The 18,143-nt window shown below is 39.2% G+C and overlaps 1 long non-coding RNA gene across 1 annotated transcript; it reads left to right on the plus strand.

The window, feature by feature from the left end:
- Positions 1-1,873: 1,873 nt before the first annotated feature.
- LOC307150380 lies at positions 1,874-2,487 on the plus strand. The gene is made up of 3 exons (XR_013819712.1): positions 1,874-1,946; positions 2,048-2,091; positions 2,240-2,487. It is a non-coding gene; the product is annotated as an uncharacterized lncRNA (long non-coding RNA).
- The last annotated feature ends 15,656 nt before the right edge of the window (positions 2,488-18,143 follow it).

Below are 18,143 nucleotides of genomic sequence, written 5' to 3' on the forward strand. Positions count from 1 at the left end.
ACATATTAAAGTTTTTTTTAAAGAGGGTGTTTTGGATTTCTCTTTTATTATCACTCCATAAATCATAAAACACTGTCAGCATCCAGAGAAAAACAGCTGAGCATATGTTCAAGAGTAAAATGTGAGTCTGATCTCCTGCTGGTGGAAGAGAGTCGTTCAGGTGTTCAGCACCACGGACAGAGATTCTTCAGAGATTCATCACCATACACAAACACATTCACAGTCTGTCCTGATGATCTTCTGTCATCATCAACATCAAATTACACTTCACAAATGTCTTATGATGCTGGATAAGTGACCTTCAAGGCAACATTACATACATCAACAAATCATAAATCAGTTTATTTGAACAGATGAGACTTCTGTAGTGAGCAGATATTTATAAAAGCAATAAGTCCCATGAAGCTGGTTCTTTACAGATGTATTTTGGCTTGGTTTTGTATTGAGGATGTTCATACTTGATCATCATACGACCTCCTGAGTGACCAGTCACTCTAGACACGCCCACTTTAGCTGTCCATTATGTGCATTATAAACAGTATTAATAATGGAGTAACTGTACAAATAACTGTAATTTTCACAATTATGAGTTTCTGTTCAGTCACAGGATGTTTGACTTTTTTTATGCTGAATGTTCTCTATGTGCAAGAGGGCTGTTAGGCCCCCTTGCACATAGAGGGTTTTTAAAGTATGACATCATATTGACCTCCTTTGACTCAGTATATCAGCCTGCATTTCCCATCTCAACCTACTTTCTCTTGTATCTCATGCTGCTGTAATTCACTATCTGAATTATCGTAATGCTATTTTTATAAATCGCCGAGATGGGCGACCATAAACTTTAAACATGACGAGGGGAGATCGATAGCTGCTGTAAATGGTATTCTTTATTAGTTTTTTCCACAACCGCCACATTGCCTTTCCTTCTCGTTAAAAAAGTGTATATTTACATACGTGAATAATCTTTTGAAGCATATTGTATGTTTTATACACAGCGAAAATAGCCTGTATTTGACCGAAATTCCAGAATTGTCTGCTGACTATTGATAGCATAGTGATTGTTTATATGGATGTCAATGAAGAGGATGCTAAATATCATTTTGGTTTTAAGATTTTGCCAATTAATAGGCAAGAATAAACCTGATGTCCTCCATGATTCCTACACTGTAAAATCCAACAGTGATTCTAACTAACACTTTTTTAGTTAACTTTATTTAATGTCTTAACTTAATTGTTGAAATCCAGTAAACTGTACTATTCACATACTATGCTTCTTTTTTTTTTTTTTTACTCAGAAAACCCGAGTTAAGATTAACTGATTGGTTTGAGTGCCATTTTGTGAAGGAAAAAAAAAGTTTTTGATGCAGACTTTTCACTCATTTCCTCCACTTCTGCAGTTATTTTTGCATTCACCGATTTCCCAAATTCATCTTCAATGTTGAATTGTCAATACAACAATACAATTTTAAAGAACATCTCATAAGCTGACTTCATAAATTAATATTGATTTTCCTAAAATGTTTCAGTGTTCCCGTTGGTTGGGCACTTCATTTATATTAATTGGAAGGAAGTAATAAATAGTTTGCTTTTAAAATGTGACTCTGACTTCTAAAGTTAAATATATTAGCTAAGCATTTATCAGTACAACATATTATTCCTATTTCACTTTATTCAGTTTTTTAAAGGCAATCGGTTTAAATGCTTTTTTTTATTATTATTAATTAATTTGATTTTTATAGTGTGATCTTTCTGACAAAAAAGCCACAACTGTAGAAGTGGGAGATTTCCGACAGCATGTGAAGGCAGCATCAAATCTCAGTTTTTACTGTCATGTGTGTGTTTTTCAGATCTCTACATCATCAGTACGGTGTGTTCGTGTTTGATTCTGTTGTTAGCTGTAGGACTGAGTTTGGTGTTGTTCAAGTGCAGATGGAAAAAGACAGAAGGTACAAACACAAATGCTCTGGTTTTATGAACTGAAACCAAATGTGATGCTGAAATGTTTCAACTTCTGAATGTTTACTGTAATAATTTGGTCCATCCACAGCTTCAGTCTCATCGGATCCGAGGAACACAAGAGACGGCGATGAGGTAATGTTTCATTCTTCATACAGTCTTTCTCTGTTCTCTGTTTCTCTGCCAAAACTATGTAAAACCATTGTGTACAAGTGCAAAAGTAATTTTAAAATTTTCCAATTACATATCATGTTATAAAATATAATTAACATTTCCCTTTCAGGAAGTAAATTCTGCTTATTATGAAGCAATTCAGGACTCTGCTCAGGTGTCCATTGGTTTAAACACAGTTTATGCCACGACAAATTTACCCACAAGCCCCCCTGTCAGTGATTTCTACACACTGGCTCAAAACACTGAATCCTGAAGACACCCATCATAATCTCTCCATTCTTTCCTCATTAATTTGACTCATGTATGCAGTTTGATATGTTGTATGTTGTATTTTTCCAATTATTTGGGATTTTTTAACCATCCTTTTTGTTTTATTCACCAATCGTCTGCTACAGTCATATAAACTCTGTTGGCATACAAGTCTATGGGCCCTATTTTAACGATCTGAAACGCAAGTGTCAAAGCGCAAAGCGCAAGTAACTTTGTGGGCGGGTCTTGGCACTGTTGCTATTTTCCCGGCGGGATAAATGACTCTTGCGCCAGGCGCAAATCTAAAATGGGTTGGTCTGAAGTAGCTTCATTATTCATAGGTGTGGTTTGGGCGTAACGTGAAATAAACCAATCAGAGCGTCATCTCACATTCCCTTTAAGAGCAGGCGCGCTTGTTCTAAAGCGGACTCCTATTATAACGGCGGATTTGCCAGACGCACGCGAGGAGCGGTTCACAGCCGAGGAGAGCAACGCTCTCGTCAGGGACGTTGGGGATGGAGAAACCCACCAAAATTAACTTCGGTTAAAAAGGCGTATGATAATTTGGGTAAATGTGTAAGCTAGATGTATGCTTTTATAATAAATTGTATATCTATCTATCTATCTATCTATCGTAATAATGTATAATTTGCAAAAATGAAAACTGCTGCTTCTGTGTAGATGAGAGAATCAAAGTGTATGCGCGTTGTGCACACGCTACATTGATTATGGCCAAGCATGCGCCCTTAAAATAGCATATGAATAACATGCGCAACGCACCACTGACTTTAAACCATTTTTTCCTGGTTAGTGGCGCAACTGTTTTCTAAACCTGCAAAATAGCATGAAGGAACGTTTGCGCTGGAACACGCCTCCTTTTTTGCGCTGAACCGCCCAGGGAGCGCAAGTTCATTCCCTAGTTTAGCGACGTGCTTCTGTGGAGGAAAAAACGCGCTTTGCGCGGGTGCAAAATAGGAATGATACATGCGTCGGTGTACAAAGTCAATTGCGCTGGGTGCAAGATAGGGCCCTATATGTTTATATGAATGATGTGATTCAAATTAATCAATTTAAAACCAAATGTGGGCTTAATTGCCTTAAAGAGCACAGCATTAAGATTATTTAAAGTAATGATTCATTTTGAAACCTAAAGTTTTATTTCTGACAATCACTATGTGAATAGAAAGTATGCAAATTGACACAACAAGGGTCAAAAGGGCAATATTTGACACAAGAGTCGTATTTGCCAGAACAACTGAATGAATAAATATACATTTTTGGTATTACAATGTTATAATATTTAATAGAATATTTTTTATAGAAGTAATATTTTATTGAAAATGCTCGTCCTCTCATTATGGACACTAATGTCATTATTAGATCATACTGACACCAAGTGGTCGAATATTCAGGTTAAACCAGTACAATACTTTTGAATGGTGCACGTTGTCTTGACACTTCAGGACTGCGTTGTCGTAGAGTCCAGGCGGACTGTGTGAACTCAGCATACGTTTTGTTCTCACTTCTCCTCTCACTAAGGAGGAAACTGCATTCATGGCCATATTTAGAGTTTCACTAGAAGTGACACAATATGGTCACTGTGAAAATGAAAAGCATAGAAGAACTCATATTATAAAACCTTTAGAGATAAGGATGAAACTTCAGTATTCTATTACTCTGTTAGTGCGCGGATGAGGAGGAGGGAGTTTTGTTTTGTTTTTGTTTTTGTTTCCGTTTTGTTTGACAATACTTTAAACATCATCAACAAGAAGTGACTTCACCCAACATCACTTTAAAAAGAGAAATTTGCTAAAAATGAACCTAATTAAACTGTTCCTTGCACATACTGTACGCCCTTGTGAAAAAGAAGTGTGCTTAATTGTATTGAAAGCATACTTTTTGTGTGCTTAAAATAATAAAAGTATACTTTTTGAAAAGTGCACTTGCAGATAATATAATAAAATTAAAATTAAAGACCACTTATGTGTACTTAAAGGGAATACACTTTAATGACAATATTTATTAACACACTTAAGTGCACTTTTTACAAATGCACTTTGTAATAATATCTAATTAAGTTTAACTTAAAGTAAGTACACTTTCATCACAATATTTATAAACACACTTAAGTGTATTTTTAAAAATGCACTTTGTAATAATGTCTAAAGCTTAACTTAAAGAAAGTACACTTTCATCACAATATTTATAAACACACTTAAGTAAAATTTTTACAAATGCACTTTGTAATAATATCTACTGTAATTAAGTTTAATTTAAAGTAAGTACACTTTCATCACAATATTTTTATGTATGTATCACTTTTTATGAATGCACTTTGTAATAATATCTAATTAAGTTTAACTTAAAGTAAGTACGCTTTCATCACAATATTTATAAACACACTTAAGTGCATTTTTAAAAAATGCACTTTGTAACAATGTCTAATTAAGCTTAACTAAAAGAAAGTACACTTTCATCACAATATTTATAAACACACTTAAGTGCACTTTTTACAAATGCACTTTTTAATAATGTCTAATTAAATGTTACTTAAAGAAAGAACACTTTCATGACAATATTTATAAACATACTTAAGTGCATGTTTTAAAAACTGCACTTTGTAATGTCTACTAAGTTTTACTTAAACATACATTTTAAATAATTATGATTTATAACACATTTTTAAACACACATTTAATTGTATTAATTGCGAGCAAAAGTTAAACAAATGTAAACAAAATGAATTTGCATTTAAATTCAGTTAAAATACATTTAATTTTAATCACACTACACTACATTGAAAAAAAGATTGACTTTTAGTTAGGTTAATGAAAGTTTTGTGAACTTACAGAGTTTAACAACACAATGAGTTAGAACAACTTCAACTTAAACAGAAAAGCTGAAATAACATTTAACCATGCATGATATATGAATGTTGTTTAATGCGCATGCGCGAGAAATACTACGTCATTATGACGCACTACTTCACTAGAGTTTGAAAAATGCGCTATGTTTTGCGATCCGTTTGCGATGCGTGATGATACTGAAGCTAGCCAAACAAGAGAACAAAAGGAGCACCACGTTTGGATGTTTGTTTGCAGATGAGAGTTATGCTGCAAATAATCAGTCAAGTAAGTATATCTTGATGCTTTCTTTAGTTATTTTTTTTTCACCGTAACATGTGCATTTTAATCGCAGATATTATAAACTCAATAGACTCGGGAGGTGAATTAATCATGTTTTCAATAATTTAGACAGTAATAATTTCAATAATCTCGCCACTCTCGTCCCCCTCTGTCGCCAGACCCCTGCCAGAGCACGCCCCTGTGGGACGCTGGTCCTCCCCTGGGAGCTCGTCTGGGCCTTCGGGTCAACTGGGAGAAGAGCAAACTCTGCCCAGTGCAGAGAATCTCTTTTCTCGGTATGGAAATCGACTCGGTTGCCATGTGCGCGCAGCTTACGAGCGAGCGCGCGCAGTCACTGCTGACTTGCCTTCGTCAGTTCGAGGGCAAGAGTGTGGTTCCACTGAAACTATTTCAGAGGCTCTTGGGGCATGTGGCATCCGCAGCCGCAGTCACGCCGCTCGGATTGCTTCATATGAGACCACTTCAGCTTTGGCTTCGCGATCAAGTCCCGAGGTGGGCATGGCATCACGGCACGCTCCGAGTTCCAGTGACTCAGACCTGCCGTCAGACCTTCACCCCGTGGTCGAACCTCAGCTTTCTTCGGGCCGGAGTGCCCTTGGAACGAGTTTCCAGGCATGTTGTTGTGTCAACAGATGCCTCCACCACGGGTTGGGGCGCCATGTGCAATGGTCATGCTGCCGCGGGCTCCTGGACAGGACCCCAACGCTTTTGGCATGTCAATTGCCTCGAGTTGCTGGCTGTACGTCTTGCCCTGCACCGCTTCCGTACGTTGCTCAGGGGTCAACACGTACTAGTCTGATCAGACAACACCGCGACAGTAGCGTACATCAACCGTTAGGGTGGTCTACGCTCTCGCCGTATGTCGCAACTCGCCCGCCACCTCCTCTTATGGAGTCAGAAGCATCTGAGGTCGCTTCGAGCCATTTATATCCCGGGAGACCTGAACCAGGCGGCCGACGAGCTGTCTCGGCTTCGGCCTATCGCTGGAGAATGGAGACTCCATCCCCAGACGGTCCAGCTGATCTGGGACCAGTTCGGGGACGCACAGGTAGACCTGTTTGCCTCCCACGACTCGTCCCACTGCGACCTGTTTTATTCCCTGACCGAGGGCACGCTCGGCACGGATGCTCTGGCGCACAGCTGGCCGCGGGGCCTCCGCAAGTATGCGTTTCCCCCAGTGAGCCTTCTTGCGCAGACTTTGCGCAAGATCAGGGAGGACGAGGAGCAGGTCATATTGGTTGCCCCGTATTGGCACAACCGCACCTGGTTCCCAGAACTAGTACTCCTCGTGACAGCACCTCCCTGGCCAATTCCTCTGAGGAAGGACCTGCTTTCTCAGGGACGGGGCACCTTATGGCACCCTCGTCCCAATCTTTGGAACCTCCACGTGTGGCTCCTGGACGGGATGAGGTAGGTTTGAGTACCCTACCACCAGCGGTGGTGGCTACCATCACTTCCGCTAGAGCATCGTCCACGAGACATGCCTATGCGCTGAAGTGGAACCTCTTCGTCAACTGGTGTTCTTCTAAACATCAAGAACCCACAAAATGCCCGATCAGTATCGTGCTTTCCTTCCTGCAAGAAGGGTTGGAGCGAAGGCTGTCTCCCTCCACCCTGAAAGTGTATGTTGCCGCCATTGCCGCACATCACAACGCAGTTGATGGTAAGTCCTGAAAGCACGACCTGATCATCAGGTTCCTGAGGGGAGCGAGGAGACTGAATCATTGCATTGGCCTCCATCAAGAGGGTAGGGGACCTGTAGGCATTTTTGGTTGACGAAGCGTGCCTGGAATTCGGACCGGCTAACTCTCACGTGATCCTGAGACCCCGGCCTGGATATGTGCCCAAGGTTCCCACCACTCCCTTTCGAGATCAGGTGGTGAACCTGCAAGCGCTGCCCTCGGAGGAGGCAGACCCAGCCTTGGCAGTGCTCTGTCCAGTTCGCGCACTCCGTGCTTACGTAGACAGAACGCAGTGTTTCAGGACCTCAGATCAGCTCTTTGTCTGTCATGGTGGGAAGCTGAAGGGAAAGGCTCTCTCCAAGCAAAGGTTGTCTCACTGGATAGTGGACGCCATTGCTCTGGCTTACCAGCAGAAAGGTCGACCATGCCCCCTTGGTGTGACGGCCCACTCCATCCGGAGTGTGGCATCCTCTTGGGCTCTAGCGCATGGCGCCTCGCTAACAGACATCTGCAGAGCTGCAGGCTGGGCGACACCTAACACATTCGCGAGATTCTACAATCTCCGAGTGGAGCCAGTTTCTTCTCATGTACTCGCTTCAACTAGCCGGTACTAGATTCTGCTCAGGTGTCTTCGCTTGCTCGCCATTCCTCTCCACGGACGGGATACGTGCGATATTCTCCTCAGGTGAGCCTAATAAGCCCTGAGTCTCCTCCAGCACTGACGACGTCAACGCCAGAGTTATGCCACCGGCAGCTTTCGCGCTTGGCTAGGTGCCTCCATGTGCATGGTTCCCCCTCTGGGCGACCCCCACATGTGTATTCCACTGTAAGCCTCTCTGAGCATGTGTCTTTCCCTTGGCAAGCCACCTTGCCACCCCTGGGGTTGAAATATTCCACCTGCGGCTGGACACCCCAGTGATTCTCCATATGCAGCCCCCCGGGGTCATATGTGTATTCTAAGTCCCCCCCTTCGGGCTGGGCATAATTGCATATTTCCACTGGGATATGCTTCCCAGTGTACCTTGGTATTCCTGTGTTAAGTAGGACTCCTTCGTCCATGCTAGTCTCACGACAGGGAGCTCAGACTTACGCAGGGCACTGGAAGACAGTCGAGAGGTGGCGTGATTACACTGGGAACCCCATTCGTCGTCATCCGACGTAACTCGGAGTGACTACGAAAGGGAACGTCTCGGTTACATATGTAACCCTCGTTCACTGAGTAGGGAACGGAGACGTTGCGTCTCCCTGCCACTTCCGCTGTACCGCTGGAACGCCTGAGTTCAGTCTTGGCTCCTCAGCGAAGACATATCTGCATGTTGCCAGCGCACTTCCTTATATACCCCCAGGGTGGGGCGGAGATACGCTATGCAAATTCCGCAGACCCATGGCATTTCATTGCCATTGGCTCATTTTATATACTCGAAGATGATAGGCTTTCTAAGCGAAACCCCATTCGTCGTCATCCGACGTAACGTCTCCATTCCCTACTCAGGGAACGAGGGTTACATATGTAACCGAGACGTTCTGTAGACAAAATAGAGGATTTTTTAAAACCCCTTAAACAAAATATAGCTTGTATTGATGAAGATTTTAAAGCTCTTTGTGATAAGGAGGTATCCATTTTAGAGATAAGAACAGCTATAAAAAAAACTTAAATTTAACAAGTCCCCCGGTAATGATGGCTTAACTGCTGAATTTTTTAAAACATTTCAAGACGATCTAGTTGAATTTCTGTTAATGGTCTTTAAAGAATCTATTGATCAGGAAGCTTTGCCACCCTCCATGACACAATGTCTAATATCCTTGATTCCAAAGCCTGATAAAGACCTATTGTCACTAGATAATTGGCGACCTATTACATTAATTAATAATGATAGTATAATTATTGCTTCCATATTTGCTTAAAGGTTAAAGTTAGGATTATAATTTATTATTGATGAGGGGCAGTCAGGTTTTATAAAAGGTAGACATATTTGTAATATTAGACTTGTATTAGATCTTATAGATTATAATGAAATTATTAACGAAAATAGTTGTATTCTGTTTGTCGATTTTTACAAGGCCTTCGATACAATTGAACATGACTTTATTTTTAAAACTCTTAAATTTTTCGGTTTTGGGGACAAATTTCAAAAAGTAGGCTAATTAGAACCCTATATAATAAGATTAATAGCTCTGTAAAATTGGCATATGGAACTTCTCATAGATTCGAAATTAAAAGGGGTATTCGACAGGGCTGCCCTATTAGTCCATTGCTTTTTTTGTTGGTTACACAAATTATGGCCATATGGAACAACAGATGTATAAGGGTTAGAAACAAATCAATATTTTTTGAAAATTGGTTTGAAAAGGGAATTATTTGGGTTAAGCAGTTGATCAAAAATGATGGTGTTTTATACAATTATAATGAGTTTGTTCATATTTATAACTTTTCAGTTGATCCTGTCCAATATTTTTTGGTTTTACATGCAATTCCCAAGGAAATTTTGAGATTATTAGAAGGTCATAATAATTGTTCTCTACAAACAACAGTAGAAGAATTTACCTCTTGTATTAAGTTGCAGGGTAAGGATTTCACAAGTTCTGGATGTAATCATATTTTTTTGCGGTCCCTTCTTCAATCTAAATGTATACTTGCTGTTACTACTCACTGGAATTCTTTATTTAAGAAACATATTGAGTGGGATAAAGTTTGGATGTCACCTCATAAGTATTGCATTACAAACAAAGTGAAAGAGGTTTCATATAACATTTTCCATCGAATTTACCCAGTTAAGTCACTTGTGGTACAGCGTTTTAAAGTGAACATTGAAGATATTTGTGCTTTTTGTAAAATTACCCCTGAGACTATTAAAGGGATACTTCACCTCTGGGAAGATGAATGTGTATTTAAAATAGGTCATTTAAGTAGAAGAAATGTGAAGAAATTTTTGAATTTGGAGCTTTCTAGACTGAGAAAAGCCAGAAAATGTATTTTTGGCTTATGTGGATGAAAGACAACAACTCCCAGAATGCACTTGCTTCGCTGCCTTAGGAGGCCACGCCTACCGGTAAGAGTGCGCAGTTGTAAACAACAAAGCTAGCCTACGTGATGAGTTTGCGAGGGATTTAGAGATCGTACAAAATGTCCGGGATTCGGCTTTTGCGTTCTACAGTCTCCATTCATCATGCTTACTGTGGCGAGCAGGACGAGGCTGACGGCCGCGGGAGAACAGCGCGAGGGCGGTGGCGTCATTGAGACGCGCCGGGTCTCGCATCTCTCACGGAGGAGCGGGAATTTTTCTTAGCAATGGTAAAACGCACATCAACCGATCACTTGTTTAGCGTTCATGTAAACACTACATTCACATTCACCAATCAGAATGAATTCAGTTAGATTGAAAGGTGTGCATGTAAACAATGAATGGCGACCGCAGAAAGCAAAAGCTGAATCCCGTACATTTTGAACGATCTCGCCCGCCGGACAAGTCCGGGGAAAGGAGGATGGTTACTTACTCAGCTTTCTCCTACTATTCAGCTTTCTCCACAGAACAAGAGCCTGCTAGCTTAGCTTCCAAAGAAAGAGGCTGACAGTGACACCACTGTGTACATTCTGTGAGTGAGATCCCACCCTGTATGGGCGGGCTGAAAACATGCGGAACAACGCCATCTACTGGCTGTAGTCTTTAGCCTCTGTCCAGAAAATCCTCCGATGACGCAAAATGACGATTTTTGCGTCATCGGAGGATTTTTTCCAGACAAAAAATACATAAATCTCTCCTCTCAGGGGGATATGAGGGTGGAAAGCATGGTATTTTGAAAATACTACAGGTTTTCTACTAATACAAAGCTTAATGCTAAATCCTGAAGTAACCCTTTAAGCATTTATTTTGGGAGTGTCCCAAGACCCAAATGTTTTGGAAAGAACTTAGTAATTACTTGCAAAGTAAAGTTAGGATTCTTGTTAACTTTGAAGAAATTGATGTTATGTTAAAATGTTTTTCATTTGAGGGTGATACAAATCTTTTGTTTATATTTGATTTAATTGTTATAATTTCCTGTTACTATATTCATAAGGTCAAATGGAATGGAAAGATACCAAATTTTGAACATTTTAAAATTGATGTTAAGATATATTTAGAAACTATATCCAAAAGTAAAAAACCTGAAAGCTATGAAAACTACACAGCTGTTTGACAAGTACAAGCTTTTTTTGTAAAAAGCCTTTCTTTTTTTTTCTTTTTTCTCTCTTATTTATTCTCTACCCCTGACATGTATGGTTATGTGTACTCTTGTATGTAAAATGTTTTGTTATTATTGTAATTCAATAAAAAATAAATTAAAAAAAAATATCTGTTCCTCTCTGATCACTTCAGTCTGATAAACCTGCTCTCTGCTGCCCCTGCTGGACTGGAGCAAATATAGCCTTAGTGCAACAAACAGATGCACAAGAATGAAATATGAACAATTATGACAATTTACTATAATAATAATGGCTATTGACCATTTTATTTCAGAGTGAAATCAATACAACTCAAAAGCAGTTTCACAGACACACAATATCAGAATAACAGTCACGACCACATCAGAGGTTTGTCCCAGATCACCCTCATGCACATCGTGAGAAACAGGATATTGTGAGTTTATTATAGCAATGAGAAAATAATGACAATTTTACATTTCACTTCTAACAAATTCAGATGAAGATCAGATGGCAGGTTTTTTTTTTTTGTTTTTTTACGACAGAAACCTCAATTAGAAATTACACATTCACAATAAGAATGATTCACTAAAATCGTAGAAGCAAAAGCACAACAAGACTGGATGAAACTTATTTCTCACAAATACATTTCATCATATATGAGCATGACAGATCATTCCAGTTGTTCACAGGATCTTTTGTAGGATTCAGTTCAATGCAGTCCTCATTTGTACCTTGATAGCTATTCGGTTCACCTTTGTACCAATACCTGAATAAAATGTGTCAGATTTTCAGTTATTCAGGACCCCAGATGTTCAATACAAGTTTTTATCCATTCAGACAACAATAAATGAGGTGATGATAGAATGTTTGTTTAACGTTATCTGGTCTTTGATAATGTTCTCAAAAGGTTAGCACAAAAACATTATTTATACATTGTTTGTAGAAGTTTTTTTTATAAATGTTCTTATAATGTTGGGAGAAAACGTTCTTAGAACAACATTATTGTAACGTCCTTTAAACATTAGAATGACAACAAGCTTCAGATGAATGAGGTTAAATTGCTCTTTTAAAAGAACATCCTTGGAAAGTGGGAACGTTTTGTAGCCTGTCCCATTATCGTTCCTTACTTTTCTCTTAAATATATATAAAGTTTATGCGCAAGTGTTAGAATTAAACACTTTCAAAACAATGTTCATGAAATCACTATATATTGTCATTTGTATTTGATGAATATTCTCATAATGTCGGCAGAAAACAATCTTTGAACAACATTCTTTGAATGTCCTTTAAATATTAATGATCAATACATTTCTGGATTAAAGTCAGACACTTCACAGTAAAATCCCCTGTGTTTCATTAACAGCGCTCAGTGTGAGCATTAGTTTTGACACCTGAAGTTAATGTTTAAAATTACTAAAGGAAAGAGGAACAAACATTTGAATCCACCATTGTGCTGATCAGTGTTTACTGTAGTTGGGTTATTGAACCTTGATGATAGTCTTATCAGTTTTTCCTCTGGCTCCAGTATCAGTGTGTATAGAAACACAATTAGGCTACTGTGTCAGATGATGATGACTGTAAATGTATGGTGGACGACCGGAGCAAACACTAATCACCGTAATGGTCAATAATTCTCAATAAGAACTTCTGTAGACATCTGACAGACAGAAATAAAGTCAGTCAGTAAAAAGTGAAGCTGGTAATGCTGTTTGTGGAGTTGTTTAATCCTCCTCTGCTGAGATCTTGAGAGGAGTAATGTATTTTATCTTCAGTCAGTTGTAGGTTTTTTTTTTTTGTTGTTGTTTTGTTCTTGTTTCTCTTTTCTTTAGTGATTCTGGTTGTTAACAGCAGAAGTTCAAATGTTTGAAATAATGTTTTAGGAACATCTAACTAACCTTTAAATAACGCTCTATTAACATTCACAAAACTTGACATTTTATGTTCTTAGATTGTTACAAATCAACATTCCTAGAATGTTAAGTTGTTAATACAAATTAAGTTGAAGAATGTTTCAAGAACATCATCAAGAACTGCCCAGTTTTAACTTTTCCATAACCAAAACCAACTGTTTGGAAAACATTCACAATTTTTAGCTGGGACAACAGCAGAGTAGTTCAGAAGTTAAAGTGAAGAAAAGCAAAAGAGAGAAGAATTTATCCATACAAATTTAAAAAAAAAAAAATGTATTATTATTGTGGCTGTTGTCGTGATTGTGTTTATGGCCCAGTCAACACATTGATCTCACAGTGATCTCTTCATGACCACACTGTGAGTTCACAGTGAGCTAAAAGTGTAACCTCACAGCACACTCACTGTGTGCTCATATTATGGCCACAATGTGAGTCACCCCAGCTAGAAATGTTATTGGACATGGACTCCAACATCGCTCAGACATAAAACTTTACATAGTTATGTACACACTGTTGGATGTCATGCTGTAGGAACATTACTACACTGTTAGACCTTACCAGGTTTTTTTACAGTAATACTGGCAACACTCAAAATGACTTTTCTCTCATACTCCAAGTCCGAAATCTCCACTTCAGTAGCACCTATACACCAAACTTTCCAGTCTTGTACCTAGTTATGAAGACATTTACAGAGGGATTTGTAAATATATTATTCCTAGCCTGATTTATATAACATTTTATTCCAAAACTGGCGAAAATCTTTTTTTTTAAGGCTATTGACAGTATATTCTGATTTACAGGATAACAAAAGTAGATATCCATTAATTCCTCTGTAATTTTTTCCCCATCTAATATGTGAACACAATAAAACATTTTTTTTTTTTTAACCTGGCTTTATCCAATTTTTTATCCAAGTTGGATCTTTATCCAAGTTTTTATATATATATATATATATGCAAATTAGTCCATATTTAATTAGATATTGCCTAATTTGCATATTTAAACATTAAATTACAGACAACTTGTAATACTCATCTTATTTGTAATACTCATATTATACTCATCTTTTCTCATCTTAATGTAGGTAATCAACTGGGAAAGTTTCATAGTGATATCTGCTAGTTAAAAATTTTACCCTATTCACCTGTAGTGTCTCGCTTTAAGAATGTGGCTCCCGCAGCGTTCCCTCCCTCAGGTCGGGCACGCTTTCCCAGTGTTATCCAATAATCTCACTGTATGGGTTATCACGGAACAGCAGTGACGGATACTGTCGGTGTAAGCCAGGGTTCCTCAATTGGTTTTTACCAAGGGCCAAATTCTGCCGACAATACAAAGCCAAGGGCCACCGATCAAAATGTTATGACCTTAATGTTTGCTCTTCTGCTATTATTGTTGTTGTTGTTGTTTTGTTAAAAGAGTCACAAATCACAATATAATTATTCTGATTTGATTTATTTTTATTTATTATTTTTCTCATTAGTCTGTTTTATTCAAGCACTTATCAGCATTTTTGTATTCAGATAAAGAAAACTAAAGAACTTTGCATGGTGGATATTAAAAACAAATGAACAAATGACAACTCTGGATCTCCATGTCCGGAAATGTCATCATCCGTGAACAGCTTTTTGGCCTTGTTTGCCAGGTTCCAAGCCACACGTAAGGATAATGCGGTGGCATTCTCCTGTATGGGTGTGGTTTTATAAATAACAGCAACTGATTGCTTGTAAGCTGCTACCAATTGTGTTACCTTCTGTTTGTGACTCTCAAAATGTTCAGGAAAATTGCTGTTAAAATTGCAGTGCAATGAGTTGAAATGGCGTTTGATATTATCAGCCCTATGCCTGGTTCAGATTACACGATTTTTTTGTCTGTTACGATAGTCACTGTGTCAGATGTCACACGATTTTGATCTTGTCATGTTGTGGACAAGAAACATGTCAGACTACACATTGTTTTCCGACCAGTCATCGCGAGCCGTCTCACTCTCACACACTCATTCACTCGCACATATACACTAGCTCACTCACATACATGCACTCACACACGCACGCACTCACTCACTAACACACACACACACACACGCACTCACACACGCACTCACTCACATAAGTTACACGCACTCACACTCTCTCTCTCTCTCTCTCTCTCTCTCTCTCTCTCTCTCTCTCTCTCACACACACACACACACACACTCGCGAACACACACTCTCACTCACTCTCCCTCACTCACTCACTCACTCGCGCGCCGTCGTCGTGGAGGACCGTTAAAAAATTAAACATGCTAGTCTTTTGATTGTTCAGTCCATTCAGATTTGAATCGTCTATTTTCTGTGTCCACTTTTCTTAACACTTGCCATATTTTCGATGTGCGCGAATGCTGTCAGATACAGCGTTTGAATTTTAACGCCAGTGACGTGCTTACGCTGATGTTACCATGACAACCTTGAAATAAGCGCGGGCCAAACATTTTTCTCTCACGGGCCGGATGTGGCCCGCGGGCCGCCTATTGAGGAACCCTGGTGTAAGCCCTCTCCTATCGTCCTTCCAGGCAAGAAGGGGTGGAGGCTTACACAGGGCGCTGGATGGGGTGCAGCAGCTGTGGCGCTTTTGGTAGTGATTCCTATTCGTTGGTCACCACGACTTGCGTCATAGTGACAGGATGATATGGAACGTCTCGGTTACATATGGTAACCCTCGTTCCCTGAGGGAGGGAACGGAGACGTACGTCCCGTCGCCACATCTGCTTCTGCCCGCCGGGGCGACCAGCTTTTCAGGCTTGGCTCCTCAGCAAAAAACTGAAGTGCAATCATGCACGCCATGTGTATTGGCTTGTTTTAGTTTCACTCGAAGTAGATTGGCCTCGCTAGCAAGATTCCTATTCGTCGGTCATCACGACATACGTCTCCGTTACCATATGTAACCGAGACGTTGCTGACGTTGTGACCACGTGGTGACATCACTGCAAGATCAACGTGTTGACTGGGCGAAGAGCTGAGTCTAATTTATAAAGTTTGTGATTATCTCATTTTTGAATGAGAATTTAAAGGATTTAACCCCCTGAGGTCGGCTATCGCGCCGGTGCGATAGGCTCGTTTTTTTTCGTATGAGTGCAAAAAAAAAATATTAATTTTTATCTTATATGCTTATGTTATACATCAATCGATCCTGTTTAGTGTGTATTTTTTTTGTGTATGCTCATAATAAAAACAAAGTGTTGTGCTTTTCGCCAAATAAAGAAAAATAAACATGATGCGAGTTCTGCCTACTCTCCGTCAGTGAAGTCAATTCTGAAACGCGTCCGAAAATGAACTGTAACTCAGCGAATACTCAGTCAAACAGGCATACAGTCACACAGGCATGAAGCTTGAATTATCTTCTTTCAAATGAAGTAATTTTTATAAAAAACAAATATTCACAGTTTATATAATATGTATGTAAAGAGAGAGATGTCAGTCGTTCTCATCTCAGCTAATTAAGTTTTAATGTGACTCCGCCTACGGAGACCGCGCTATTCAAACGTAAATGTGAGGCGATCCATACAAACCTGTGAAACGCCCACATCCGCTGGATAAGGCCGGTGAAACACTGGATGCGTGGCGTAAGCGTCTCAGCTGCGTGGCGTGTCCGTTTTTATTTCGGCTCCCATCCATGTTAACAGTTTAGAGTTTGCATACTGCCTGTGTGAGACGCGCGTCTCAGGCGCGGCACGAGCCGCGTGGAAAACGCGTGCATTCTAGAAATAGAACCGACGCCTATTGGAAAACGCGTGCATTCTAGAAATAGAACCGACGCCTATTTTTCACGTGACACGCAAGCGTCTTGGAAGCGTTTCCATGCAAAATTGAATAGGAAAATCTGTTTATTTGTCATTTTGACACGAATACATATTAATAAATGTCCTTTTGATGTTTAAAAGTGTCTAGGTTTTGACATAAATGCAAATATAAATGTAATTTTACAAAATATGATCGATTTTCAAATACTGCTGTATTGAATGAACAGCTTTTAGCAAACTCTATTGCTATACTGAGATGAGGAATATATACTGTATGTGTTTTGTCAAAAATAAAGTCATCAACTAACTAATGAATCCTTTACTTTGAAATACGTATGATAAAATGTATACTTTAGTTTTGAAAGACGTTGACTAGTTTTGAAAAGATTATAAAGTATGTATGTGCATGCATATATATATATGTGTGTGTGTATATATGAAGAGTTCAGATGCAAAAGCCTCTAAATGCCATCTGAAATTTTCTCCTAGAATGATCATTTTTATGAAGCTTGTATATTTAAGTTAGCTATAGGTGACACGTCACCTGAATGAATGGCTCATTAAGTATGCAGGGACGTAGTCTCACCAGGTGTGAACTACTACATATGCATGATGCTGTTGGAGCGTTTACGCCCCATCCGCATATTGGCTTTCCAAACTAAAAGTGTTTCACAAAACTAAAATCAATGTATCGTTTTTTTGTGGATGATTAGGCAGGATGATTTTCATATCATTTTGAAGAAAAAACACTAGGCGATGAAATCCATTAGTCAAAAGTCTTATTGCCACATATTTAGTATGTGTTTTGTGGCCTTATTTCAGAAACTTTAGTTTTTAGTTTTTTCAATAACCACGCATAAACATTATTCTCTCAAAAATGCAGACATGTACATTCTTGTTGCTCACATATTATGGTAGCCCTGTTTGTGCTAAATAGTGTGTAATTTTTTTTTGCCATTAATATGTTTATAAGCAACTGAAAAAAGCACAAATGTCAGGGCATGTCAGAACATCTCAAGGACCCCAAAAACACCCCAGACCCCAGAGGGTTAACAAATGTATCCAAAG

Source organism: Squalius cephalus, assembly GCF_949319135.1.
Source record: "Squalius cephalus genome assembly, chromosome: 2".
Classification (NCBI taxonomy): Eukaryota; Metazoa; Chordata; class Actinopteri; order Cypriniformes; family Leuciscidae; genus Squalius; species Squalius cephalus.